At 53.8% G+C, this 27,422-nt stretch overlaps 5 non-coding genes and 4 pseudogenes across 5 annotated transcripts; all 9 read right to left on the bottom strand.

The window, feature by feature from the left end:
- Positions 1-861: 861 nt before the first annotated feature.
- LOC141268797 (5S ribosomal RNA) lies at positions 862-970 on the bottom strand (annotated as a pseudogene).
- A 1,706-nt stretch (positions 971-2,676) lies between these two features.
- LOC141266184 (5S ribosomal RNA) lies at positions 2,677-2,795 on the bottom strand. The gene has a single exon (XR_012320238.1). It is a non-coding gene; the product is annotated as a 5S ribosomal RNA (ribosomal RNA).
- Positions 2,796-4,501: 1,706 nt separating this feature from the next.
- Positions 4,502-4,620, bottom strand: LOC141266606 (5S ribosomal RNA). The gene has a single exon (XR_012320636.1). It is a non-coding gene; the product is annotated as a 5S ribosomal RNA (ribosomal RNA).
- A 1,768-nt stretch (positions 4,621-6,388) lies between these two features.
- LOC141267209 (5S ribosomal RNA) lies at positions 6,389-6,507 on the bottom strand. The gene has a single exon (XR_012321221.1). It is a non-coding gene; the product is annotated as a 5S ribosomal RNA (ribosomal RNA).
- An 11,348-nt stretch (positions 6,508-17,855) lies between these two features.
- LOC141267694 (5S ribosomal RNA) lies at positions 17,856-17,974 on the bottom strand (annotated as a pseudogene).
- Positions 17,975-19,663: 1,689 nt separating this feature from the next.
- Positions 19,664-19,782, bottom strand: LOC141267436 (5S ribosomal RNA; annotated as a pseudogene).
- A 1,685-nt stretch (positions 19,783-21,467) lies between these two features.
- On the bottom strand, positions 21,468-21,576 carry LOC141268990 (5S ribosomal RNA; annotated as a pseudogene).
- A 1,713-nt stretch (positions 21,577-23,289) lies between these two features.
- Positions 23,290-23,408, bottom strand: LOC141269330 (5S ribosomal RNA). Its single transcript, XR_012321495.1, has one exon. It is a non-coding gene; the product is annotated as a 5S ribosomal RNA (ribosomal RNA).
- Positions 23,409-25,087: 1,679 nt separating this feature from the next.
- LOC141266226 (5S ribosomal RNA) lies at positions 25,088-25,206 on the bottom strand. Its single transcript, XR_012320279.1, has one exon. It is a non-coding gene; the product is annotated as a 5S ribosomal RNA (ribosomal RNA).
- Between the last annotated feature and the right edge of the window lie 2,216 nt (positions 25,207-27,422).

Raw genomic sequence — 27,422 nt, 5'->3', positions numbered from 1 at the left:
GGACTTCCAGCCTCTACTTTATGTAAGGTCGGTGTCCAGCAAGGCGCCACTCAATGCTAGCCGAGCTGGGCAAGATGGCAAAACGTCATCAAAATTGTCTACAATACCTGGTGTTCTCAGGAGGTGTCCCAACCAAGTATTTCCGAACCCATCTCTGCTTTGCTTCCGAGATCAGACGTATCCAAGGTGGTATGGCCAGTAGACGCTGCTTGGCCCATCGCCCGGCCAGCCTTCCTCAGGCTCGCGTGGGGACGAGAACTCTGGCCGTTCTGGGGCGGTCTCCGAAGGACCGATGCATAGGCTGTGCCGTCCCTATAGGTGTTGTTTGTTGAGCAATGAAACACCTGCCGCATCAGATGTGTTTAAAAATCGCTCGGCGCAGGGTCTCCTGCAGGCTAAACCGTTCATCGCGGGGATGTGACAGAAAGAGCAAGCTGGACCCGCAACTTGGGGTGGAGTGAAACGCCCAGGAGTGAATGAAGGAAGAGGGTGAGATGGTTGCGAGTGAATTTGAGCTGCTCTTCGGGGGGGTCGTGTGGCCTGCAAAGGTGTTTTGCTTGGGTTGTGCTGTAAACTGGCCTCCAGGTTACCAGTGGTTGCCTCCAGGTCAGCGGTGGTTGCCTCCAGTCATGCGGGAGTCGCTGGTCCTGGTGAAAAGAAGCCTAGTATTAAAAGTAAATAAGCAACAATGCTGGAGGTCCACGGTGATGAGAAGGATGCTGGTATTTTGCAAGGATTAAATAGCGCAAGAGAGAAAGCAAATGAAAAGAAGAAAGGAGCATGTGTGCGCTTGTGAAAAAAGGAATGGAAAAAAGGCATAGAGGAGAGTGACCCCTGCTGGTGGAAGTAAGAAAAAGCAAAAGCCTACAGCACCTGGTATTCCCAGGCGGTCTCCCATCCAAGTACTAACCAGGCCTGACCCTGCTTAGCTTCCGAGATCAGACGTGTTCAGGGTGGTGTGGCCGTAGGCAGAGACAGGCCTCTCACTTGCTGCTTTTCTACTTTGACGTCCGGTTGCCGGCTGCCCTTTCCAGTGCTTAGTAAGACAAGGTGCTTTTGTGCTTTCCTTTCTCTTCACTTTTTTGCTGGCTCCTTAAAAAGGTCTTGTAGACAGAACGCCCCGCTCAGAGCCGCTGAGCTCACTGATCGGCTGCCGCGCTGTCGACGGAACGTCAGCATCGCGGCCAATGCCGCAGGCCGGGAGCAGCGGCGAGACTCACCGGTAGACCTGGGTAGGGTGAGTAGAGCGCGGTTAGTTGCTTTCTAATAGCCTGCAGCCGGGGATTAACTTTTAATGAAAGGGAGCAACCCTTTTGACCGTCTGCAGCGCGCCGTACCTAGGAAGCGCACACTCACACACAGCGAGCATGCACAAGTTGCTCGCACGAGACCACATTCCCTATTTGCACCTGCAGCTTTTCCGCCACCATGCGTCAGACTCTCCTGCCTGTCTTATTATTATTTCAGGGCCTTAGCAGGAACCACCCCCTCAATTCCCTCCCGCTCCTTCCTAGCACTGAGGTTAGCTCCTGGGCAGCTGTCTGATTGGGTTAGTTACACAAGCTTCTTTGAAGAAGAAGACGTTACTTCTGCTGGCCCTCGTTAGGCGGTCGCCCTCTAAAACCATCCCCTGGGCAGCTGCTGAAAGCCTGGCCCCTTCACAGCGCGAGATGCTTTTAACACCATCATTTGCATACGACCGGCTGCGGGGTCAATAAGCACTCCTAGCCGTGGCAAGGAGCTCGGTGTGAGGCCTGGTAGAGGCGGCGGGGTTGCGTCCTTATCTTAGAGGTCTTGGGGGGCTTGGGAGGCTTGGGACTTCCAGCCTCTACTTTACGTAAGGTCGGTGTCCAGCAAGGCGCCACTCCATGCTAGCCGAGCTGGGCAAGATGGCAAAACGTCATCAAAATTGTCTACAATACCTGGTGTTCTCAGGAGGTGTCCCAACCAAGTATTTCCGAACCCATCTCTGCTTTGCTTCCGAGATCAGACGTATCCAAGGTGGTATGGCCAGTAGACGCTGCTTGGCCCATCGCCCGGCCAGCCTTCCTCAGGCTCGCGTGGGGACGAGAACTCTGGCCGTTCTGGGGCGGTCTCCGAAGGACCGATGCATAGGCTGTGCCGTCCCTATAGGTGTTGTTTGTTGAGCAATGAAACACCTGCCGCATCAGATGTGTTTAAAAATGGCTCGGCGCAGGGTCTCCTGCAGGCTAAACCGTTCATCGCGGGGATGTGACAGAAAGAGCAAGCTGGACCCGCAACTTGGGGTGGAGCGAAACGCCCAGGAGTGAATGAAGGAAGAGGGTGAGATGGTTGCGAGTGAATTTGAGCTGCTCTTCGGGGGGGTCGTGTGGCCTGCAAAGGTGTTTTGCTTGGGTTGTGCTGTAAACTGGCCTCCAGGTTACCGGTGGTTGCCTCCAGGTCAGCGGTGGTTGCCTCCAGTCATGCGGGAGTCGCTGGTCCTGGTGAAAAGAAGCCTAGTATTAAAAGTAAATAAGCAACAATGCTGGAGGCCCACGGTGATGAGAAGGATGCTGGTATTTTGCAAGGATTAAATAGCGCAAGAGAGAAAGCAAATGAAAAGAAGAAAGGAGCATGTGTGCGCTTGTGAAAAAAGGAATGGAAAAAAGGCATAGAGGAGAGTGACCCCTGCTGGTGGAAGTAAGAAAAGGCAAAAGCCTACAGCACCTGGTATTCCCAGGCGGTCTCCCATCCAAGTACTAACCAGGCCCAACCCTGCTTAGCTTCCGAGATCAGACGAGATCGGGCGTGTTCAGGGTGGTGTGGCCGTAGGCAGAGACAGGCCTCTCACTTGCTGCTTTTCTACTTTGACGTCCTGTTGCCGGCTGCCCTTTCCAGTGCTTAGTAAGACAAGGTGCTTTTGTGCTTTCTTTTCTCTTCACTTTTTTGCTGGCTCCTTAAAAAGGTCTTGTAGACAGAACGCCCCGCTCAGAGCCGCTGAGCTCACTGATCGGCTGCCGCGCTGTCGACGGAACGTCAGCGTCGCGGCCAATGCCACAGGCCGGGAGCAGCGGCGAGACTCACCGGTAGACCTGGGTAGGGTGAGTAGAGCGCGGTTAGTTGCTTTCTAATAGCCTGCAGCCGGGGATTAACTTTTAATGAAAGGGAGCAACCCTTTTGACTGTCTGCAGCACGCCGTACCTAGGAAGCGCACACTCACACACAGCGAGCATGCACAAGTTGCTCGCACGAGACCACATTCCCTATTTGCACCTGCAGCTTTTCCGCCACCATGCGTCAGACTCTCCTGCCTGTCTTATTATTATTTCAGGGCCTTAGCAGGAACCACCCCCTCAATTCCCTCCCGCTCCTTCCTAGCACTGAGGTTAGCTCCTGGGCAGCTGTCTGATTGGGTTAGTTACACAAGCTTCTTTGAAGAAGAAGACGTTACTTCTGCTGGCCCTCGTTAGGCGGTCGCCCTCTAAAACCATCCCCTGGGCAGCTGCTGAAAGCCTGGCCCCTTCACAGCTCGAGATGCTTTTAACGCCATCATTTGCATACGGCCGGCTGCGGGGTCAATAAGCACTCCTAGCCGTGGCAAGGAGCTCGGTGTGAGGCCTGGTAGAGGCGGCGGGGTTGCGTCCTTATCTTAGAGGTCTTGGGGGGCTTGGGAGGCTTGGGACTTCCAGCCTCTACTTTACGTAAGGTCGGTGTCCAGCAAGGCGCCACTCAATGCTAGCCGAGCTGGGCAAGATGGCAAAACGTCATCAAAATTGTCTACAATACCTGGTGTTCTCAGGAGGTGTCCCAACCAAGTATTTCCGAACCCATCTCTGCTTTGCTTCCGAGATCGGATGTATCCAAGGTGGTATGGCCAGTGGACGCTGCTTGGCCCATCGCCCGGCCAGCCTTCCTCAGGCTCGCGTGGGGACGAGAACTCTGGCCGTTCTGGGGCGGTCTCCGAAGGACCGATGCATAGGCTGTGCCGTCCCTATAGGTGTTGTTTGTTGAGCAATGAAACACCTGCCGCATCAGATGTGTTTAAAAATGGCTCGGCGCAGGGTCTCCTGCAGGCTAAACCGTTCATCGCGGGGATGTGACAGAAAGAGCAAGCTGGACCCGCAACTTGGGGTGGAGCGAAACGCCCAGGAGTGAATGAAGGAAGAGGGTGAGATGATTGCGAGTGAATTTGAGCTGCTCTTCGGGGGGGTCGTGTGGCCTGCAAAGGTGTTTTGCTTGGGTTGTGCTGTAAACTGGCCTCCAGGTTACCGGTGGTTGCCTCCAGGTCAGCGGTGGTTGCCTCCAGTCATGCGGGAGTCTCTGGTCCTGGTGAAAAGAAGCCTAGTATTAAAAGTAAATAAGCAACAATGCTGGAGGCCCACGGTGATGAGAAGGATGCTGGTATTTTGCAAGGATTAAATAGCGCAAGAGAGAAAGCAAATGAAAAGAAGAAAGGAGCATGTGTGCGCTTGTGAAAAAAGGAATGGAAAAAAGGCATAGAGGAGACTGACCCCTGCTGGTGGAAGTAAGAAAAAGCAAAAGCCTACAGCACCTGGTATTCCCAGGCAGCCTCCCATCCAAGTACTAACCAGGCCCAACCCTGCTTAGCTTCTGAGATCAGACAAGATCGGGTGTGTTCAGGGTGGTGTGGCCGTAGGCAGAGACAGGCAGAGACAGGCAGAGACAGGCAGAGACAGGCAGAGACAGGCAGAGACAGGCAGAGACAGGCCTCTCACTTGCTGCTTTTCCACTTTGACATCCGGTTGCCGGCTGCCCTTTCCAGTGCTTAGTAAGATAAGGTGCTTTTGTGCTTTCCTTTCTCTTCACTTTTTTGCTGGCTCCTTAAAAAGGTCTTGTAGACAGAACGCCCCGCTCAGAGCCGCTGAGCTCACTGATCGGCTGCCGCGCTGTCGACGGAACGTCAGCGTCGCAGCCAATGCCACAGGCCGGGAGCAGCGGCGAGACTCACCGGTAGACCTGGGTAGGATGAGTAGAGCGCGGTTAGTTGCTTTCTAATAGCCTGCAGCCGGGGATTAACTTTTAATGAAAGGGAGCAACGCTTTTGACTGTCTGCAGCGCGCCGTACCTAGGAAGCGCACACTCACACACAGCGAGCATGCACAAGTTGCTCGCACGAGACCACATTCCCTATTTGCACCTGCAGCTTTTCCGCCACCATGCGTCATACTCTCCTGCCTCTCTTATTATTATTTCAGGGCCTTAGCAGGAACCACCCCCTCAATTCCCTCCCGCTCCTTCCTAGCACTGAGGTTAGCTCCTGGGCAGCTGTCTGATTGGGTTAGTTACACAAGCTTCTTTGAAGAAGAAGATGTTACTTCTGCTGGCCCTCGTTAGGCGGTCGCCCCTCTAAAACCATCCCCTGGGCAGCTGCTGAAAGCCTGGCCCCTTCACAGCGCGAGATGCTTTTAACGCCATCATTTGCATACGGCCGGCTGCGGGGTCAATAAGCACTCCTAGCCGTGGCAAGGAGCTCGGTGTGAGGCCTGGTAGAGGCGGCGGGGTTGCGTCCTTATCTTAGAGGTCTTGGGGGGCTTGGGAGGCTTGGGACTTCCAGCCTCTACTTTACGTAAGGTCGGTGTCCAGCAAGGCGCCACTCAATGCTAGCCGAGCTGGGCAAGATGGCAAAACGTCATCAAAATTGTCTACAATACCTGGTGTTCTCAGGAGGTGTCCCAACCAAGTATTTCCAAACCCATCTCTGCTTTGCTTCCGAGATCGGACGTATCCAAGGTGGTATGGCCAGTAGACGCTGCTTGGCCCATCGCCCGGCCAGCCTTCCTCAGGCTCGCGTGGGGACGAGAACTCTGGCCGTTCTGGGGCGGTCTCCGAAGGACCGATGCATAGGCTGTGCCGTCCCTATAGGTGTTGTTTGTTGAGCAATGAAACACCTGCTGCATCAGATGTGTTTAAAAATGGCTCGGCGCAGGGTCTCCTGCAGGCTAAACCGTTCATCGCGGGGATGTGACAGAAAGAGCAAGCTGGACCCGCAACTTGGGGTGGAGCGAAACGCCCAGGAGTGAATGAAGGAGGAGGGTGAGATGGTTGCGAGTGAATTTGAGCTGCTCTTCGGGGGGGTCGTGTGGCCTGCAAAGGTGTTTTGCTTGGGTTGTGCTGTAAACTGGCCTCCAGGTTACCGGTGGTTGCCTCCAGGTCAGCGGTGGTTGCCTCCAGTCATGCGGGAGTCGCTGGTCCTGGTGAAAAGAAGCCTAGTATTAAAAGTAAATAAGCAACAATGCTGGAGGCCCACGGTGATGAGAAGGATGCTGGTATTTTGCAAGGATTAAATAGCGCAAGAGAGAAAGCAAATGAAAAGAAGAAAGGAGCATGTATGCGCTTGTGAAAAAAGGAATGGAAAAAAAGGCATAGAGGAGAGTGACCCCTTCTGGTGGAAGTAAGAAAAAGCAAAATCCTACAGCACCTGATATTCCCAGGCGGTCTCCCATCCAAGTACTAACCAGGCCTGACCCTGCTTAGATTCCAAGATCAGACGAGATCGGGTGTGTTCAGGGTGGTGTGGCCGTAGGCAGAGACAGGCCTCTCACTTGCTGCTTTTCCACTTTGACGTCCGGTTGCCGGCTGCCCTTTCCAGTGCTTAGTAAGACAAGGTGCTTTTGTGCTTTCTTTTCTCTTCACTTTTTTGCTGGCTCCTTAAAAAGGTCTTGTAGACAGAACGCCCCGCTCAGAGCCGCTGAGCTCACTGATCGGCTGCCGCGCTGTCGACGGAACGTCAGCGTCGCGGCCAATGCCACAGGCCGGGAGCAGCAGCGAGACTCACCGGTAGACCTGGGTAGGGTGAGTAGAGCGCGGTTAGTTGTTTTCTAATAGCCTGCAGCCGGGGATTAACTTTTAATGAAAGGGAGCAACCCTTTTGACTGTCTGCAGCGCGCCGTACCTAGGAAGCGCACACTCACACACAGCGAGCATGCACAAGTTGCTCGCACGAGACCACATTCCCTATTTGCACCTGCAGCTTTTCCGCCACCATGCGTCAGACTCTCCTGCCTCTCTTATTATTATTTCAGGGCCTTAGCAGGAACCACCCCCTCAATTCCCTCCCGCTCCTTCCTAGCACTGAGGTTAGCTCCTGGGCAGCTGTCTGATTGGGTTAGTTACACAAGCTTCTTTGAAGAAGAAGACGTTACTTCTGCTGGCCCTCGTTAGGCGGTCGCCCTCTAAAACCATCCCCTGGGCAGCTGCTGAAAGCCTGGCCCCTTCACAGCGCGAGATGCTTTTAACGCCATCATTTGCATACGGCCGGCTGCGGGGTCAATAAGCACTCCTAGCCGTGGCAAGGAGCTCGGTGTGAGGCCTGGTAGATGCGGCGGGGTTGCGTCCTTATCTTAGAGGTCTTGGGGGGTTTGGGAGGCTTGGGACTTCCAGCCTCTTCTTTACGTAAGGTCGGTGTCCAGCAAGGCGCCACTCCTTGCTAGCCGAGCTGGGCAAGATGGCAAAACGTCATCAAAATTGTCTACAATACCTGGTGTTCTCAGGAGGTGTCCCAACCAAGTATTTCCGAACCCATCTCTGCTTTGCTTCCGAGATCAGATGTATCCAAGGTGGTATGGCCAGTAGACGCTGCTTGGCCCATCGCCCGGCCAGCCTTCCTCAGGCTCGCGTGGGGACGAGAACTCTGGCCGTTCTGGGGCGGTCTCCGAAGGACCGATGCATAGGCTTGTGCCGTCCCTATAGGTGTTGTTTGTTGAGCAATGAAACACCTGCCGCATCAGATGTGTTTAAAAATGGCTCGGCGCAGGGTCTCCTGCAGGCTAAACCGTTCATCGCGGGGATGTGACAGAAAGATCAAGCTGGACCCGCAACTTGGGGTGGAGCGAAACGCCCAGGAGTGAATGAAGGAAGAGGGTGAGATGGTTGCGAGTGAATTTGAGCTGCTCTTCGGGGTGGTCGTGTGGCCTGCAAAGGTGTTTTGCTTGGGTTGTGCTGTAAACTGGCCTCCAGGTCAGCGGTGGTTGCCTCCAGTCATGCGGGAGTCGCTGGTCCTGGTGAAAAGAAGCCTAGTATTAAAAGTAAATAAGCAACAATGCTGGAGGTCCACGGTGATGAGAAGGATGCTGGTATTTTGCAAGGATTAAATAGCGCAAGAGAGAAAGCAAATGAAAAGAAGAAAGGAGCATGTGTGCGCTTGTGAAAAAAGGAATGGAAAAAAGGCATAGAGGAGAGTGACCCCTGCTGGTGGAAGTAAGAAAAAGCAAAAGCCTACAGCACCAGGTATTCCCAGGCGGTCTCCCATCTAAGTACTAACCAGGCCTGACCCTACTTAGTGACGCGCCCCTGGGCCTGTGTCGCGCTGCGTTGCGCACGCGGGAGCTTACCCAGAGCCGGATCTGTTGAGGGTTGTAGTCTCGTGGCGGTGACCCGGTCCGTGCCCAGGGAGTCAAACTGAGCGGCGATGTATCAGCGGTAGATGTTGGACGACTACGCCACCCGTTGAGTACAGCTAAGAAGCTGCTGCTGCAGGGCAGACCGCTGAGGCCGGTGGTAGGATTGTGCAGCGTGATAGTATAACCCCCAACGGGAGGGGTATGGCCTCAGGGCAGCCGACGTGGATGATGGGGGTAGCAGGAACCACTCGGAGACGGTACGGTGTAGTTCAGGGTCTTTACTGGTGACAAAGATAGACCCTCCCGGAGTACTGGCTAGCGATTGGGGCCTGGTCAGTCCTTGAGCAGATGGGATCTCCCCTGGCCAGGCGGAGTTGTAGGCCTCCCAAACTAACTGTACTCTTCTGGCTACCTTGCTAGAGACTGGTATAAGTAGCCCACGTCCCTCAGTGTACCGTGTGGTGCTCACCCGTATGGCCGGTGACTCGGGGCCTTCTAGTAGCTTCCGCTCCACGACGGCGGTGCTGGTCCCATGCGTGTGACCGTGCCTTCGGGTTTCTTGGCCAGAGGACCTGGAATCCCCTGCCTGACGGATTCTGCTGCTGGGTAGGAGTTAGTCCCCACAGCCTCGGACTCCGGGTCCGGTAAGAAATCTTCTCAGTCAGGGCGAGCTCTGCAGCTGCCAGCCCCTGACTCCTTGTAACACTGCTCCCACAGAGCTCCTGATGTTCTGTTCCTATATTTGCTTCTTTTCTCTGTCTCTACTTCTTCTCTACTCACTAACCCTGCCTCAGCCCCAGTTTTATATAGGGGAAGTTCTTCCCCTCCCAGGACTGTGCAGGAGGTGTGGCATGCATAGGATTCCTGACCAAGAGACCTCCCACCTGCTCTCAGACGTAATATCTCTATCACTGTGGCAACCAGACCCCTGGGGTGTCACATTCCCCCCTAGTGAAATTTAGTACTCCGGGACTAAACATATTTTAGAAAAACATAACAAGATATAACAATAACAATACAATAAAGAAACACATAAAGGTGGTCACGGCATGTCCGTAACCGGGTGCAGTCTTTGAAGAAAGCAAGGTGTCCATTTCACCAAAACAGGGAGACGTAACCAGGTAGGGGTCTGTCCTGCCCCGAGTCCTTAACAGTCTTTAGTCCGTCCTGGGTTACGCTCCAACTATGTACACAGGATTCCCGGTAAATCCACCAAGGACTCCTAAAAATAACTAGAAACACATAATTATTTACAAGTAACAGACAGGTGACCACAAATAAAACAATTTAAACACTTCAAATCCTCCAACGTGCGGGTAACTGGCCTCTAGTGGCCCTAGTGGACCTACGGAGCTGACTGTCTGGCCCTGAACTACAGGGTGTAGGAGCTGTCAAGGGTAAACTGGGCAGCTGTTTACGGGCTCTTTGGCTCACTAGGGATATGGCAGGCTCACTGCAAGCAGAGGGTTGATCCTCCTGATCTGCTGGTGTGGGGTCTTCTGCCTCCTGGACCGGCTGTTCTTCCAGCTCTACCTGTTGCTCCGTAGGTGCTTGGGATGCTGGTTGGAGGAAGGTGAGTACGGGTACCACAACTGCACCATTGACTTGAGTCCAAGACCGAGGGAAGTCTCCGAGCACAGTACTAACCATATCTTCCCTTTCCTCTACGGGTCGATGGTCTTCTTGTTCCTCTTCAGGGTTCCGTAGCTGTTCAGGACACTTCTTCAGGTGATCACGGGATACAATGGCTGTGGTCTCCCCTCCGTCTTTACTGATGGTACAGACCTTCGGGTTCTCGTGGCTTGAGGGCAGTACGGTGTACGGGTCCTTCTCCCACTGGTCGTCCAACTTGTGGAGCCGTCTTTTCCTCTTCAAGACCTGCTCTCCGGGCACCAGGGGAACAGCGGGAGCATACTGGTTGTAAGTTTTCTCTTGTCTCTCCCTAGCCTGACAGAGACTTCGCTCCACGCTCTCCTGTACTTTCCGGTACTGCTGCTGCCTCTCTGTGTCCCAGTCTGCTTCTGGTGAAGTGTCCTCGGGTGTCAGGACTCCCATTTCCAGGTCAACAGGTAACTTACTAGGTCTCGCCCTCATTAGGTAAGCCGGGGTACAGTTGGTGGAACCTACCGGGATGTGGTTGTATAGGTCCACCAGATCGGGCAGCTTCTCAGGCCACAGACTGCGTTCTTCCAGGGGCAACGTTTTCAGAAGATCCATTACCACCTGGTTCATTTTCTCACAAAGTCCATTAGTTTGCGGATGATAGGGTGTCTTCCTTATCTTCCGGCAGCCATACAGATTGCAGAATTCCTGGAAGACCTCCGCTTCAAAGCCAGGTCCCTGGTCCGTCAGCACTTGGTCCGGGTACCCGTGTGGACGGCAGAAGTGCTGCTCTAGCTGCTGTTTGAGCCGTTAAGTCCTTGACGGGGACGACAACCAAGAACCGGGAGTAATGATCCACGATGGTTAACGCGTAGACGTAGCCACTTCTGCTTGGGGTCAGTTTTACATGATCCAAGGCTACCAGTTCCAACGGCTGCCGGGTGACGATGGACTGCAGGGGAGTCTTCTGGCTGGCACGGTCCTTCCTTCTTAGGTTGCACGGGCCACAGTCTCTGCACCACCTCTCGATAGTTCCCCTCATGCCTACCCAGTGGAACCGCCCGCGCAGCAGGAACTCCAACTTCTTCCATCCGAAGTGTCCAGCCCCGTCGTGGTATGCCTCCATCACCATGGCTGCGTCTCTTCGTGGCACCACTACTTGCCAGATTAGTTCATGCGTCCGGGAGTTAACCATTCTGCGGCACAACTTCCCCTTGTAAAGGAACAGTCGACTCTTCTCAGCCCACAGTTGTTTGGCTTCCTCCGGAGCGTCTGGGTCAAGGCGAGCCTCTGGCCGAGTTAGCATCTCCTTCACCAGTCGGACTGCAGGGTCACTGTCTTGCGTTTCCTCCCAGTTGTAGTGAGGCAAGGGGTTAAACGTAGCGGCTTGCTTACTCCTTACCCGATGGGAATACTGGATAGTCCCATGACGGTGGAACGCGGGGAGTTCGACTTCTTCCAGTCCCTCTGGATCTTCTCCTACGTCCGGTAGGTTTGGCATCCTGGACAGGGCGTCCGCGTTGGTATTGGAGCGTCCTGCCCGGTATTTGATTGTGAACTCGTAGTTGGACAGACGGGCCATCCATCTCTGCTCTAGGGCACCGAGTCTTGCCGTGTCCAGGTGTGTCAACGGGTTGTTATCCGTGTACACGACGAACCGGGAAGAAGCGAGGTAGTGCTTAAAGCGTTCGGTGACTGCCCACACCACTGCCAGGAACTCTAGCTTAAATGAGCTGTAATTCTCAGGGTTTCTTTCGGTGGGTCGCAGTTTTCGGCTGGCGTAAGCGATTACTCGCTCTTTCCCCTGCTGGATCTGGGACAGCACGGCTCCTAGCCCGATGTTACTTGCGTCGGTGTAGAGGATAAAGGGCTGGCTGTAATGCGGGTACGCCAGGATTTCATCCCCCGTGAGGGCCATCTTCAGCTGGCGGAAGGACTCTTCTTCCAACTTCTCCCATCTGAAGGGCGGCTTCTGGTTCTTGGCCTTCCGGGACTGGCCTATCAGGAGGTCCTGCATAGGAGCTGCCTTTTTGGTGAAACCGGGGATGAACCTGCGGTAATAGCCTACCAACCCGAGGAACTGCCGCACTTCCTTTACACTGGAGGGACTTGGCCATTCCTTAATTGCGGTGATCTTATCAGGGTCGGGAGCCACTCCGTCAGCGCTCACCACGTGTCCCAGGTACTGCACCTTTGGTTTCAGGAGGTGACACTTGGAGGGTTTCACCTTTAGGCCGTAGCTTGCCAGAGCTTCGAACACTTCCGCCAGGTGTTTCAGGTGGTCCTCATAAGTCTTAGAATATACGATGACATCGTCCAGGTACAACAGGACCGTCTCGAAGTTTCTGTGGCCCAGACAGCACTCCATTAATCGTTGGAAGGTTCCCGGTGCGTTGCAGAGTCCGAACGGCATACAGGTAAACTCGCTAAGTCCCATCGGGGTGGTGAATGCGGTCTTCTCCCGGTCCGCCTCTGCTACAGGAACCTGCCAGTACCCACTAGTGAGATCCAAGGTAGAGAAGAAGTTAGCAGATCTTAAAGCAGCCAAAGACTCCTCTATCCTTGGTAAGGGGTACGCATCCTTGTGTGTGATACGGTTGATTTTCCGGTAATCTACACACATCCTCATGGTGTTGTCTTTCTTTTTGACTAAGACTAGTGGAGCTGCCCAGGGGCTACAGCTATCCCTGATCACCCCAGCCTCCTTCATGTCTCTAAGCATCCCCTTGGCGTGTTGGTAGTGTGCAGGGGGTACGGGTCGATACCTCTCTTTTATGGGAGGATGGTCTCCCGTGGGGATGTGGTGTTCTACCCCCTTGACTCGCCCGAAGTCTAACGGGTGTTTACTAAACACTCTCTCGTACTCTTGAACCACCCGATAGACTCCCTGTTTCTGGTGTGAGGGAGTGGAGTCAGTACCCAAATGTAGTTGCTGACACCAGTCCTCCATTGTTTTCTTAGAGCCGTTACCTTCCTCCGGGTGAGATGGAGGCAAGGGTTCCACAGATTGTATAGCATTTTGGTTAATGGTATATAATTTGGCTAGCGTGGCATACCGGGGCAGGTACACTTCCCTCTTCCCGATATTGATTATGTGAACGGGCACCCTCCCATGGCGTACATTAACCACCCCCCGTGCTGTCAAGATGGTGGGCCTACTGTCTGAGTAAACTGGTTCTACCATTGCCTGGTAATCTCTACCTCTCAGACCAATAGCTGCCCGGCACCAAATCATCATTTCACTTTTTGGGGGCATGGCAATAGGGAAAGGGTCACACATTCTCACGCTACCAATCTCACCGCCGGAGAGTTCCACCTGTTGCCGTCGCATCAGTGCCCGGATCTCTTTTTGGAGCACTCGCTGCTCGCCGGAGCTGGCGTTCTTGGCAACCTGCTGTAAAAGGAAAATCACCTCTGCAAGACAATTTTCAATTACATTAGTTCCTAGAGTTATCTTTGGGTGACTCTCGTGTTTGTCAATGTCTACAATGATCAGTCCCTGTGCTGCCAGTTCGACTCTACCGATTTTAATGGTCACCTCTTTAAATCCAATCTGTGGCACGGGCTGACCATTGCTGGCGATGATACTCAAGTCGTCGTCAGGGTAGCGGGTGATATCCGAGTCATTCCAGTACTGCTTGAAGAGCACGTACGGGATGGTGGTGACCTGTGACCCGGTGTCCAGTAGGGCACTCATAGGAATGCCATCCAGTACCACGGGTAAGACTGGACTTCCTCCCACATATTTGTCGCGCCAGTTCGATGGGCCTGGTGATCTTTTTCCTGGGGGTTGGCCCTCTACCCCAGGTTGTGCCAGTTTAAAGGACAGTACCTTGCCATATGTCCGGGTTGATTGCAGCGGCGGCAGATGGGTCGTCCGTCCTCGTTGTATCGGTCGCTGGGTCTTCCTCTGGCCGGTGGGGTCCTCCTTGGTCGACGCCACGGGATGTCCTCCGGTCCGGATGCCAGCTGGATCTTCCCTGGAGTGGAAACCTGTAAAGACTGCACAGTTCGGGTTAGCGCAGCAACGCTTTTAGCTAGCTCTTGGACCTGATGGTGCAGGTCTGGAGCCGGGTCATTGTTCAAAGCCTGCGCATCAGCTCCCACAGGCCCTGCCGACAAGGGTGCCGCCTCCTGGTGGTAAGTGGTAGTGGGGCGTCTGTGGGTCACAACGCCACCTGGTGCCGGTTCTCGGAGCACCCGGATGGCTCTGTCCTTGAACTGTGCAAATCCCAGATGAGGGTCCTGTAAGGCCATTGCCCGCAACTGGGTTCGGTGGGCATTACAATATAAACCCTCTATAAATTGTTCAGTCAACAGCCTGTCCTCGTCTCCCACGCCGTCAGGGTCGGTCTGCTTAATGGCTCTCAGGGCCTCTTGTAGGTTCAGGGCATAGTCCCTTATACTCTCGTGTGTTCGCTGCTTGCACCCGTAGAATCTAAGCTTGATCTCGGCTGAGGTGCGGGTATCAAAGGTGTCCCTCAGCCGGGTAAGTATCCCTGCGACAGTCCTCCCCCCAGGTGGCCAGGACTTTACCTCCCTTCGGGCTGCCCCAGTTAACTGGGCCACCAGGATGCTCACTTTTTGCTCTTCTGTGAGGGGGTACACCTGGAAGAGGCTATCCAGCTTTTCTCTAAAGTCATGCAGGGTATGTGACTCCCCTGAGTACTGGGGTAGCCAGGCCGCTCCCGGGATATAGGGCATGGTGAAAGGCATGACTGCAGCAGCGGTGGCGCTGGCGGGGGTTGAGGCAGTGAAGCTCTCCTCCGTATCCGACATCCTCCTCCCCCCTAGTGGACCGTGGCCTACCTTGCGATGATCCTCTTCCGTAGGCCGCGGCTCCGCAGTAGATCGTCAGGGTTGAGGACCTTCCGTCGCGCTCCTGTGACGTCGGCGTCTGCTGGGCTCCTTCCAGGACCTTACGCGACGTCCGGACGTGAGGCGGGGCTTAAGTTCTCGCGCGCTTTCGGAGTCCACGCCCCTCTTCTTCCCGCGCGACGTCTTCAAGATGGCGTCCAACGGCGGGAAAACTCCACGGAAGGCGGGAAGAAGGCTGAAAATGGCGCCGGATGGCGGGAATCTTCACCGATGGCGGGAAGAAGGCTGAAGATGGCGCCGGATGGCGGGAATCTTCACCACAGGTAAGTTTGAGCAGTCTTTTTCAGGCACGCAGTACCCGGTGGTTGCGGGCACGATATCCTGCCGACTACGCCAAAAGTTGACGCGCCCCTGGGCCTGTGTCGCGCTGCGTTGCGCACGCGGGAGCTTACCCGGAGCCGGATCTGTTGAGGGTTGTAGTCTCGTGGCGGTGACCCGGTCCGTGCCCAGGGAGTCAAACTGAGCGGCGATGTATCAGCGGTAGATGTTGGACGACTACGCCACCCGTTGAGTACAGCTAAGAAGCTGCTGCTGCAGGGCAGACCGCTGAGGCCGGTGGTAGGATTGTGCAGCGTGATAGTATAACCCCCAACGGGAGGGGTATGGCCTCAGGGCAGCCGACGTGGATGATGGGGGTAGCAGGAACCACTCGGAGACGGTACGGTGTAGTTCAGGGTCTTTACTGGTGACAAAGATAGACCCTCCCGGAGTACTGGCTAGCGATTGGGGCCTGGTCAGTCCTTGAGCAGATGGGATCTCCCCTGGCCAGGCGGAGTTGTAGGCCTCCCAAACTAACTGTACTCTTCTGGCTACCTTGCTAGAGGCTGGTATAAGTAGCCCACGTCCCTCAGTGTACCGTGTGGTGCTCACCCGTATGGCCGGTGACTCGGGGCCTTCTAGTAGCTTCCGCTCCACGACGGCGGTGCTGGTCCCATGCGTGTGACCGTGCCTTCGGGTTTCTTGGCCAGAGGACCTGGAATCCCCTGCCTGACGGATTCTGCTGCTGGGTAGGAGTTAGTCCCCACAGCCTCGGACTCCGGGTCCGGTAAGAAATCTTCTCAGTCAGGGCGAGCTCTGCAGCTGCCAGCCCCTGACTCCTTGTAACACTGCTCCCACAGAGCTCCTGATGTTCTGTTCCTATATTTGCTTCTTTTCTCTGTCTCTACTTCTTCTCTACTCACTAACCCTGCCTCAGCCCCAGTTTTATATAGGGGAAGTTCTTCCCCTCCCAGGACTGTGCAGGAGGTGTGGCATGCATAGGATTCCTGACCAAGAGACCTCCCACCTGCTCTCAGACGTAATATCTCTATCACTGTGGCAACCAGACCCCTGGGGTGTCACACTTAGCTTCCGAGATCAGACGAGATCGGACGTGTTCAGGGTGGTGTGGCCGTAGGCAGAGACAGGCCTCTCACTTGCTGCTTTTCTACTTTGACGTCCGGTTGCCGTCTGCCCTTTCCAGTGCTTAGTAAGACAAGGTGCTTTTGTGCTTTCCTTTCTCTTCACTTTTTTGCTGGCTCCTTAAAAAGGTCTTGTAGACAGAACGCCCCGCTCACAGCCGCTGAGCTCACTGATCGGCTGCCGCGCTGTCGACGGAACGTCAGCGTCGCGGCCAATGCCACAGGCCGGGAGCAGCGGCGAGACTCACCGGTAGACCTGGGTAGGGTGAGTAGAGCGCGGTTAGTTGCTTTCTAATAGCCTGCAGCCGGGGATTAACTTTTAATGAAAGGGAGCAACCCTTTTGACTGTCTGCAGCGCGCCGTACCTAGGAAGCGCACACTCACACACAGCGAGCATGCACAAGTTGCTCGCACGAGACCACATTCCCTATTTGCACCTGCAGCTTTTCCGCCACCATGCGTCAGACTCTCCTGCCTGTCTTATTATTATTTCAGGGCCTTAGCAGGAACCACCCCCTCAATTCCCTCCCGCTCCTTCCTAGCACTGAGGTTAGCTCCTGGGCAGCTGTCTGATTGGGTTAGTTACACAAGCTTCTTTGAAGAAGAAGACGTTACTTCTGCTGGCCCTCGTTAGGCGGTCGCCCTCTAAAACCATCCCCTGGGCAGCTGCTGAAAGCCTGGCCCCTTCACAGCGCGAGATGCTTTTAACGCCATCATTTGCATACGGCCGGCTGCGGGGTCAATAAGCACTCCTAGCCGTGGCAAGGAGCTCGGTGTGAGGCCTGGTAGAGGCGGCGGGGTTGCGTCCTTATCTTAGAGGTCTTGGGGGGCTTGGGAGGCTTGGGACTTCCAGCCTCTACTTTACGTAAGGTCGGTGTCCAGCAAGGCGCCACTCCATGCTAGCCGAGCTGGGCAAGATGGCAAAACGTCATCAAAATTGTCTACAATACCTGGTGTTCTCAGGAGGTGTCCCAACCAAGTATTTCCGAACCCATCTCTGCTTTGCTTCCGAGATCGGACGTATCCAAGGTGGTATGGCCAGCCTTCCTCAAGCTCGCGTGGGGACGAGAACTCTGGCTGTTCTGGGGCGGTCTCCGAAGGACCGATGCATTGGCTGTGCCGTCCCTATAGGTGTTGTTTGTTGAGCAATGAAACACCTGCCGCATCAGATGTGTTTAAAAATGGCTCCGCGCAGGGTCTCCTGCAGGCTAAACCGTTCATCACGGGGATGTGACAGAAAGAGCAATCTGGACCCGCAACTTGGGGTGGAGCGAAACGCCCAGGAGTGAATGAAGGAAGAGGGTGAGATGGTTGCGAGTGAATTTGAGCTGCTCTTCGGGGGGGGTCGTGTGGCCTGCAAAGGTGTTTTGCTTGGGTTGTGCTGTAAACTGGCCTCCAGGTTACCGGTGGTTGCCTCCAGTCATGCGGGAGTCGCTGGTCCTGGTGAAAAGAAACCTAGTATTAAAAGTAAATAAGCAACAATGCTGGAGGCCCACGGTGATGAGAAGGATGCTGGTATTTTGCAAGGATTAAATAGCGCAAGAGAGAAAGCAAATGAAAAGAAGAAAGGAGCATGTGTGCGCTTGTGAAAAAAGGAATGGAAAAAAGGCATAGAGGAGAGTGACCCCTGCTTGTGGAAGTAAGAAAAAGCAGAAGCCTACAGCACCTGGTATTCCCAGGCAGTCTCCCATCCAAGTACTAACCAGGCCTGACCCTGCTTAGCTTCTGAGATCAGACGAGATAGGGCGTGTTCAGGGTTGTGTGGCCGTAGGCAGAGACAGGCCTCTCACTTGCTGCTTTTCTACTTTGACGTCCGGTTGCCGGCTGCCCTTTCCAGTGCTTAGTGAGACAAGGTGCTTTTGTGCTTTCCTTTCTCTTCACTTTTTTGCTGGCTCCTTAAAAAGGTCTTGTAGACAGAACGCCCCGCTCAGAGCCGCTGAGCTCACTGATCGGCTGCCGCGCTGTCGACGGAACGTAAGCGTCGCGGCCAATGCCACAGGCCGGGAGCAGCGGCGAGACTCACCGGTAGACCTGGGTAGGGGGAGTAGAGTGCGGTTAGTTGCTTTCTAGATTAACTTTTAATGAAAGGGAGCAACCCTTTTGACTGTCTGCAGCGCGCCGTTCCTAGGAAGCGCACACTCACACACAGCGAGCATGCACAAGTTGCTCGCACGAGACCACATTCCCTATTTGCACCTGCAGCTTTTCCGCCACCATGCGTCAGACTCTCCTGCCTGTCTTATTATTATTTCAGGGCCTTAACAGGAACCACCCCCTCAAATACCTCCCGCTCCTTCCTAGCACTGAGGTTAGCTCCTGGGCAGCTGTCTGATTGGGTTAGTTACACAAGCTTCTTTGAAGAAGAAGACGTTACTTCTGCTGGCCCTCGTTAGGCGGTCGCCCTCTAAAACCATCCCCTGGGCAGCTGCTGAAAGCCTGGCCCCTTCACAGCGCGAGATGCTTTTAACGCCATCGTTTGCATACGGCCGGCTGCGGGGTCAATAAGCACTCCTAGCCGTGGCAAGGAGCTCGGTGTGAGGCCTGGTAGAGGTGGCGGGGTTGCGTCCTTATCTTAGAGGTCTTGGGGGCTTGGGAGGCTTGGGACTTCCAGCCTCTACTTTACGTAAGGTCGGTGTCCAGCAAGGCGCCACTCCATGCTAGCCGAGCTGGGCAAGATGGCAAAACGTCATCAAAATTGTCTACAATACCTGGTGTTCTCAGGAGGTGTCCCAACCAAGTATTTCCGAACCCATCTCTGCTTTGCTTCTGAGATCGGACGTATCCAAGGTGGTATGGCCAGTAGACGCTGCTTGGCCCATCGCCCGGCCAGCCTTCCTCAGGCTCGCGTGGGGACGAGAACTCTGGCCGTTCTGGGGCGGTCTCCGAAGGACCGATGCATAGGCTGTGCCGTCCCTATAGGTGTTGTTTGTTGAGCAATGAAACACCTGCCGCATCAGATGTGTTTAAAAATGGCTCGGCGCAGGGTCTCCTGCAGGCTAAACCGTTCATCGCGGGGATGTGACAGAAAGAGCAAGCTGGACCCGCAACTAGGGGTGGAGCGAAACGCCCAGGAGTGAATGAAGGAAGAGGGTGAGATGGTTGCGAGTGAATTTGAGCTGCTCTTCGGGGGGGTCGTGTGGCCTGCAAAGGTGTTTTGCTTGGGTTGTGCTGTAAACTGGCCTCCAGGTTACCGGTGGTTGCCTCCAGGTCAGCGGTGGTTGCCTCCAGTCAGCCGGGAGTCGCTGGTCCTGGTGAAAAGAAGCCTAGTATTAAAAGTAAATAAGCAACAATGCTGGAGGCCCACGGTGATGAGAAGGATGCTGGTATTTTGCAAGGATTAAATAGCGCAAGAGAGAAAGCAAATGAAAAGAAGAAAGGAGCATGTGTGCGCTTGTGAAAAAAGGAATGGAAAAAAGGCATAGAGGAGAGTGACCCCTGCTTGTGGAAGTAAGACAAAGCAAAAGCCTACAGCACCTGGTATTCCCAGGCGGTCTCCCATCCAAGTACTAACCAGGCCTGACCCTGCTTAGCTTCCAAGATGAGACGAGATTGGGCGTGTTCAGGGTGGTGTGGCCATAAGCAGAGACTGGCCTCTCACTTGCTGCTTTTCTACTTTGACGTCCGGTTGCCGGCTGCCCTTTCCAGTGCTTAGTGAGACAAGGTGCTTTTGTGCTTTCCTTTCTCTTCACTTTTTTGCTGGCTCCTTAAAAAGGTCTTGTAGACAGAACGCCCCGCTCACAGCCGCTGAGCTCACTGATCGGCTGCCGCGCTGTCGACGGAACGTCAGCGTCGCGGCCAATGCCACAGGCCGGGAGCAGCGGCGAGACTCACCGGTAGACCTGGGTAGGGTGAGTAGAGCGCGGTTAGTTGCTTTCTAATAGCCTGCAGCCGGGGATTAACTTTTAATGAAAGGGAGCAACCCTTTTGACTGTCTGCAGCGCGCCGTACCTAGGATGCGCACACTCACACACAGCGAGCATGCACAAGTTGCTCGCACGAGACCACATTCCCTATTTGCACCTGCAGCTTTTCCGCCACCATGCGTCAGACTCTCCTGCCTGTCTTATTATTATTTCAGGGCCTTAGCAGGAACCACCCCCTCAATTCCCTCCCGCTCCTTCCTAGCACTGAGGTTAGCTCCTGGGCAGCTGTCTGATTGGGTTAGTTACACAAGCTTCTTTGAAGAAGAAGACGTTACTTCTGCTGGCCCTCGTTAGGCGGTCGCCCTTTAAAACCATCCCCTGGGCAGCTGCTGAAAGCCTGGCCCCTTCACAGCGCGAGATGCTTTTAACGCCATCATTTGCATACGGCCGGCTGCGGGGTCAATAAGCACTCCTAGCCGTGGCAAGGAGCTCGGTGTGAGGCCTGGTAGAGGTGGCAGGGTTGCGTCCTTATCTTAGAGGTCTTGGGGGGCTTGGGAGGCTTGGGACTTCCAGCCTCTACTTTACGTAAGGTCGGTGTCCAGCAAGGCGCCACTCAATGCTAGCCGAGCTGGGCAAGATGGCAAAACGTCATCAAAATTGTCTACAATACCTGGTGTTCTCAGGAGGTGTCCCAACCAAGTATTTCCGAACCCATCTCTGCTTTGCTTCCGAGATCGGACGTATCCAAGGTGGTATGGCCAGTAGACGCTGCTTGGCCCATCGCCCGGCCAGCCTTCCTCAGGCTCGCGTGGGGACGAGAACTCTGGCCGTTCTGGGGCGGTCTCCGAAGGACCGATGCATAGGCTGTGCCGTCCCTATAGGTGTTGTTTGATGAGCAATGAAACACCTGCCACATCAGATGTGTTTAAAAATGGCTCGGCGCAGGGTCTCCTGCAGGCTAAACCGTTCATCGCGGGGATGTGACAGAAAGAGCAAGCTGGACCCGCAACTTGGGGTGGAGCGAAACACCCAGGAGTGAATGAAGGAAGAGGGTGAGATGGTTGCGAGTGAATTTGAGCTGCTCTTCGGGGGGGTCGTGTGGCCTGCAAAGGTGTTTTGCTTGGGTTGTGCTGTAAACTGGCCTCCAGGTCAGCGGTGGTTGCCTCCAGTCATGTGGGAGTCGCTGGTCCTGGTGAAAAGAAGCCTAGTATTAAAAGTAACTAAGCAACAATGCTGGAGGCCCACGGTGATGAGAAGGATGCTGGTATTTTGCAAGGATTAAATAGCGCAAGAGAGAAAGCAAATGAAAAGAAGAAAGGAGCATGTGTGCGCTTGTGAAAAAAGGAATGGAAAAAAGGCATAGAGGAGAGTGACCCTTGCTGGTGGAAGTAAGAAAAAGCAAAAGCCTACAGCACCTGGTATTCCCAGGCGGTCTCCCATCCAAGTACTAACCAGGCCCAACACTGCTTAGCTTCCAAGATCAGGCGTGGTCAGGGTGGTGTGGCCGTAGGCAGAGACAGGCCTCTCACTTGCTGCTTTTCCACTTTGACGTCCGGTTGCCGGCTGCCCTTTCCAGTGCTTAGTAAGACAAGGTGCTTTTGTGCTTTCCTTTCTCTTCACTTTTTTGCTGGCTCCTTAAAAAGGTCTTGTAGACAGAACGCCCCGCTCACAGCCGCTGAGCTCACTGATCGGCTGCCGCGCTGTCGACGGAACGTCAGCGTCGCGGCCAATGCCACAGGCCGGGAGCAGCGGCGAGACTCACCGGTAGACCTGGGTAGGGTGAGTAGAGCGCGGTTAGTTGCTTTCTAATAGCCTGCAGCCGGGGATTAACTTTTAATGAAAGGGAGCAACCCTTTTGACTGTCTGCAGCGCGCCGTACCTAGGAAGCGCACACTCACACATAGCGAGCATGCACAAGTTGCTCGCACGAGACCACATTCCCTATTTGCACCTGCAGCTTTTCCGCCACCATGCGTCAGACTCTCCTGCCTGTCTTATTATTATTTCAGGGCCTTAGCAGGAACCACCCCCTCAATTCCCTCCCGCTCCTTCCAAGCACTGAGGTTAGCTCCTGGGCAGCTGTCTGATTGGGTTAGTTACACAAGCTTCTTTGAAGAAGAAGACTTTACTTCTGCTGGCCCTCGTTAGGCGGTCGCCCTCTAAAACCATCCCCTGGGCAGCTGCTGAAAGCCTGGCCCCTTCACAGCGCGAGAGAGATGCTTTTAACGCCATCATTTGCATACGGCCGGCTGCGGGGTCAATAAGCACTCCTAGCTGTGGCAAGGAGCTCGGTGTGAGGCCTGGTAGAGGCAGAGGGGTTGCTTCCTTATCTTAGAGGTCTTGGGGGGCTTGGGAGGCTTGGGACTTCCAGCCTCTACTTTACGTAAGGTCGGTGTCCAGCAAGGCGCCACTCCATGCTAGCCGAGCTGGGCAAGATGGCAAAACGTCATCAAAATTGTCTACAATACCTGGTGTTCTCAGGAGGTGTCCCAACCAAGTATTTCCGAACCCATCTCTGCTTTGCTTCCGAGATCGGACGTATCCAAGGTGGTATGGCCAGTAGACGCTGCTTGGCCCATCGACCGGCCAGCCTTCCTCAGGATCGCGTGGGGACGAGAACTCTGGCCGTTCTGGGGCGGTCTCCGAAGGACCGATGCATAGGCTGTGCCGTCCCTATAGGTGTTGTTTGTTGAGCAATGAAACACCTGCCGCATCAGATGTGTTTAAAAATGGCTCGGTGCAGGGTCTCCTGCAGGCTAAACCGTTCATCGCGGGGATGTGACAGAAAGAGCAAGCTGGACCCGCAACTTGGGGTGGAGCGAAACGCCCAGGAGTGAATGAAGGAAGAGGGTGAGATGGTTGCGAGTGAATTTGAGCTGCTCTTCGGGGGGGGGGTTGTGTGGCCTGCAAAGGTGTTTTGCTTGGGTTGTGCTGTAAACTGGCCTCCGGGTTACCAGTGGTTGCCTCCAGGTCAGCGGTGGTTTCCTCCAGTCATGCGGGAGTCGCTGGTCCTGGTGAAAAGAAGCCTAGTATTAAAAGTAAATAAGCAACAATGCTGGAGGTCCACGGTGATGAGAAGGATGCTGGTATTTTGCAAGGATTAAATAGCGCAAGAGAGAAAGCAAATGAAAAGAAGAAAGGAGCATGTGTGCGCTTGTGAAAAAAGGAATGGAAAAAAGGCATAGAGGAGAGTAACCCTTGCTGGTGGAAGTAAGAAAAAGCAAAAGCCTACAGCACCTGGTATTCCCAGGCGGTCTCCCATCCAAGTACTAACCAGGCCCAACCCTGCTTAGCTTCCAAGATCAAACGAGATCGGGCGTGTTCAAGGTGGTGTGGCCGTAGGCAGAGACAGGCCTCTCACTTGCTGCTTTTCTACTTTGACGTCCGGTTGCCGGCTGCCCTTTCCAGTGCTTAGTAAGATAAGGTGCTTTTGTGCTTTCCTTTCTCTTCAATTTTTTGCTGGCTCCTTAAAAAGGTCTTGTAGACAGAACGCCCCGCTCACAGACCCTGAGCTCACTGATCGGCTGCCGCGCTGTCGACGGAACGTCAGCGTCGCGGCCAATGCCACAGGCCGGGAGCAGCGGCGAGACTCACCGGTAGACCTGGGTAGGGTGAGTAGAGCGCGGTTATTTGCTTTCTAATAGCCTGCAGCCGGGGATTAACTTTTAATGAAAGGGAGCAACCCTTTTGACTGTCTGCAGCGCGCCGTACCTAGGAAGCGCACACTCACACACAGCGAGCATGCACAAGTTGCTCGCACGAGACCACATTCCCTATTTGCACCTGCAGCTTTTCCGCCACCATGCGTCAGACTCTCCTGCCTGTCTTATTATTATTTCAGGGCCTTAGCAGGAACCACCCCCTCAATTCCCTCCCGCTCCTTCCTAGCACTGAGGTTAGCTCCTGGGCAGCTGTCTGATTGGGTTAGTTACACAAGCTTCTTTGAAGAAGAAGACGTTACTTCTGCTGGCCCTCGTTAGGCGGTCGCCCTCTAAAACCATCCCCTGGGCAGCTGCTGAAAGCCTGGCCCCTTCACAGCGCGAGATGCTTTTAACGCCATCATTTGCATACGGCCGGCTGCGGGGTCAATAAGCACTCCTAGCCGTGGCAAGGAGCTCGGTGTGAGGCCTGGTAGAGGCGGCGGGGTTGCGTCCTTATCTTAGAGGTCTTGGGGGGCTTGGGACTTCTATCCTCTACTTTACATAAGGTCGGTGTCCAGCAAGGCGCCACTCCATGCTAGCCGAGCTGCGCAAGATGGCAAAACGTCATCAAAATTGTCTACAATACCTGGTGTTCTCAGGAGGTGTCCCAACCAAGTATTTCTGAACCCATCTCTGCTTTGCTTCCGAGATCGGACGTATCCAAGGTGGTATGGCCAGTAGACGCTGCTTGGCCCATCGACCGGCCAGCCTTCCTCAGGCTCGCGTGGGGACGAGAACTCTGGCCGTTCTGGGGCGGTCTCCGAAGGACCGATGCATAGGCTGTGCCGTCCCTATAGGTGTTGTTTGTTGAGCAACGAAACACCTGCCGCATCAGATCTGTTTAAAAATGGCTCGGCGCAGGGTCTCCTGCAGGCTAAACCGTTCATCGCGGGGATGTGACAGAAAGAGCAAGCTGGACCCACAACTTGGGGTGGAGCGAAACGCCCAGGAGTGAATGAAGGAAGAGGGTGAGATGGTTGCGAGTGAATTTGAGCTGCTCTTCGGGGGGGGGGTAGTGTGGCCTGCAAAGGTGTTTTGCTTGGGTTGTGCTGTAAACTGGCCTCCAGGTCAGCGGTGGTTTCCTCCAGTCATGCGGGAGTCGCTGGTCCTGGTGAAAAGAAGCCTAGTATTAAAAGTAAATAAGCAACAATGCTGGAGGTCCACGGTGATGAGAAGGATGCTGGTATTTTGCAAGGATTAAATAGCGCAAGAGAGAAAGCAAATGAAAAGAAGAAAGGAGCATGTGTGCGCTTGTGAAAAAAGGAATGGAAAAAAGGCATAGAGGAGAGTGACCCCTGCTGGTGGAAGTAAGAAAAAGCAAAAGCCTACAGCACCTGGTATTCCCAGGCAGTCTCCCATCCAAGTACTAACCAGGCCCAACCCTGCTTAGCTTCCAAGATCAGACGAGATCAGGCGTGTTCAGGGTGGTGTGGCTGTAGGCAGAGACAGGCCTCTCACTTGCTGCTTTTCTACTTTGACGTCCGGTTGCCGGCTGCCCTTTCCAGTGCTTAGTAAGATAAGGTGCTTTTGTGCTTTCCTTTCTCTTCAGTTTTTTGCTGGCTCCTTAAAAAGGTCTTGTAGACAGAACGCCCCGCTCAGAGCCGCTGAGCTCACTGATCGGCTGCCGCGCTGTCGACGGAACGTCAGCGTCGCGGCCAATGCCACAGGCCGGGAGCAGCGGCGAGACTCACCGTAGACCTGGGTAGGGTGAGTAGAGCGCGGTTAGTTGCTTTCTAATAGCCTGCAGCCGGGGATTAACTTTTAATGAAAGGGAGCAACCCTTTTGACTGTCTGCAGCGCGCCGTACCTAGGAAGCGCACACTCACACACAGCGAGCATGCACAAGTTGCTCGCACGAGACCACATTCCCTATTTGCACCTGCAGCTTTTCCGCCACCATGCGTCAGACTCTCCTGCCTGTCTTATTATTATTTCAGGGCCTTAGCAGGAACCACCCCCTCAATTCCCTCCCGTTCCTTCCTAGCACTGAGGTTAGCTCCTGGGCAGCTGTCTGATTGGGTTAGTTACACAAGCTTCTTTGAAGAAGAAGACGTTACTTCTGCTGGCCCTCGTTAGGCGGTCGCCCTCTAAAACCATCCCCTGGGCAGCTGCTGAAAGCCTGGCCCCTTCACAGCGCGAGATGCTTTTAACGCCATCATTTGCATACGGCCGGCTGCGGGGTCAATAAGCACTCCTAGCCGTGGCAAGGAGCTCGGTGTGAGGCCTGGTAGAGGCGTGGGGTTGCGTCCTTATCTTAGAGGTCTTGGGGGGCTTGGGACTTCCATCCTCTACTTTACGTAAGGTCGGTGTCCAGTGTTAGGATCATTCAGCCATGGAGGGTCCTTGTTGGAGTCGGGGTATCCCCGTAACAAGAAATACACAGACACGTAGTGTATAATCAAGTACTGGGAAGCCCCTGAGCGCGTCAGCCTCTATAGGTGCTGTCCCTTTATTTATACTAATAATCTTAGTTTTTTTGTCACACATGCGCAGTAAAATGCCTTTGTTTCACAAGCAGTGAAGTGATGATTCATAACAGTGGAATGTTGATAAGAAAGTTTCATAAACAGAAAAGTGATAACAGTAGAAGGTTGCTGAGACAGCTAAAAACAAGTTACAATCTAATTTCTGGGCGTCAGTCCAAATGTCCAGATAAGGGAAGAATAACTTCATCTGTGTCTTACATCGTAGTCTTGGGTGAAGTATAACTCCTATCATCCTCTCAGTCCCCCCTTTGATTCTTCCTTATGGACTTTTGGTAGAAAACCTGGTCCGGGAGTTCTTTTCTTTCATATTCTTGAGTCCGTGTTACAAAGCTTATTTATGCATATTAAAATAATTTTTAATCCTATTTTAAACACTACATATATGACTACTATAATTAGCACAATCTGTAATATACCTTGCAGAATTCCAGCCACCCAACCTCCAATACCCTTAAACCAGTTCTTTGGGTTGAGAAAGGAGAAGGTGTCTGACCACCAGCTATCTTTATTTTGGTCATTGTGTCTGTCATATTCATCCCGTAATCGTTGTATATCTGCCAGCTTGAACCTCATACTCATTGTACTGTTTGGATCTATGTAATGACAACAGGTTGGACCAATAATTTGACACATTCCTCCCTGGGCCGCAGTTAGGTAGTCTAACACTACAGTATGTTGATTAGTAACAATTATAAGTTGATTTTGGACAGCTATACTAGTATTAAGTATATCCATAATATCCCATATCTGATCATCTAGATAGTCGGTGGCCTGAACTAATTTATCCCACATCTGCATCAACATTGGATACACAAAGAAAGTGCTGAATATTTTATTAGGAATTCCCATTTGGACCACATGTGGCCTACCTGAAGGTCTAGGCGAGTTGTCGGCTGCTCTTTTGTATAGTGTGTGTTTAGGTACTGCTTGCATATCTACCTGCTGATTCTGAACTATAAATGTGGCCGGTGTTAAGCGTCCTAGAGTACATGCACCTTTTATTCCTACTGGGAGCCATTTGTATGCTCCATTTCCACAAATCCAGAAGGTTCCTTCAGGCAGATCCCATATTGCAGAGTGTTGGAGCACCAACCTATGTACCAAATCTAAAAATTTAGATACATTCTGAAGTATACACCAAGGGGGTTTTTGACCTAATGGACTACAGTAT

Source organism: Phyllobates terribilis, unplaced genomic scaffold, assembly GCF_046119375.1.
Source record: "Phyllobates terribilis strain yellow unplaced genomic scaffold, ASM4611937v1 Scaffold_4__5_contigs__length_816908805, whole genome shotgun sequence".
NCBI classification, from domain to species: domain Eukaryota; kingdom Metazoa; phylum Chordata; class Amphibia; order Anura; family Dendrobatidae; genus Phyllobates; species Phyllobates terribilis.
The sequence above is the reverse complement of the archived record's forward strand: the minus strand, read 5'-3'. Positions and strand labels throughout refer to the sequence as shown.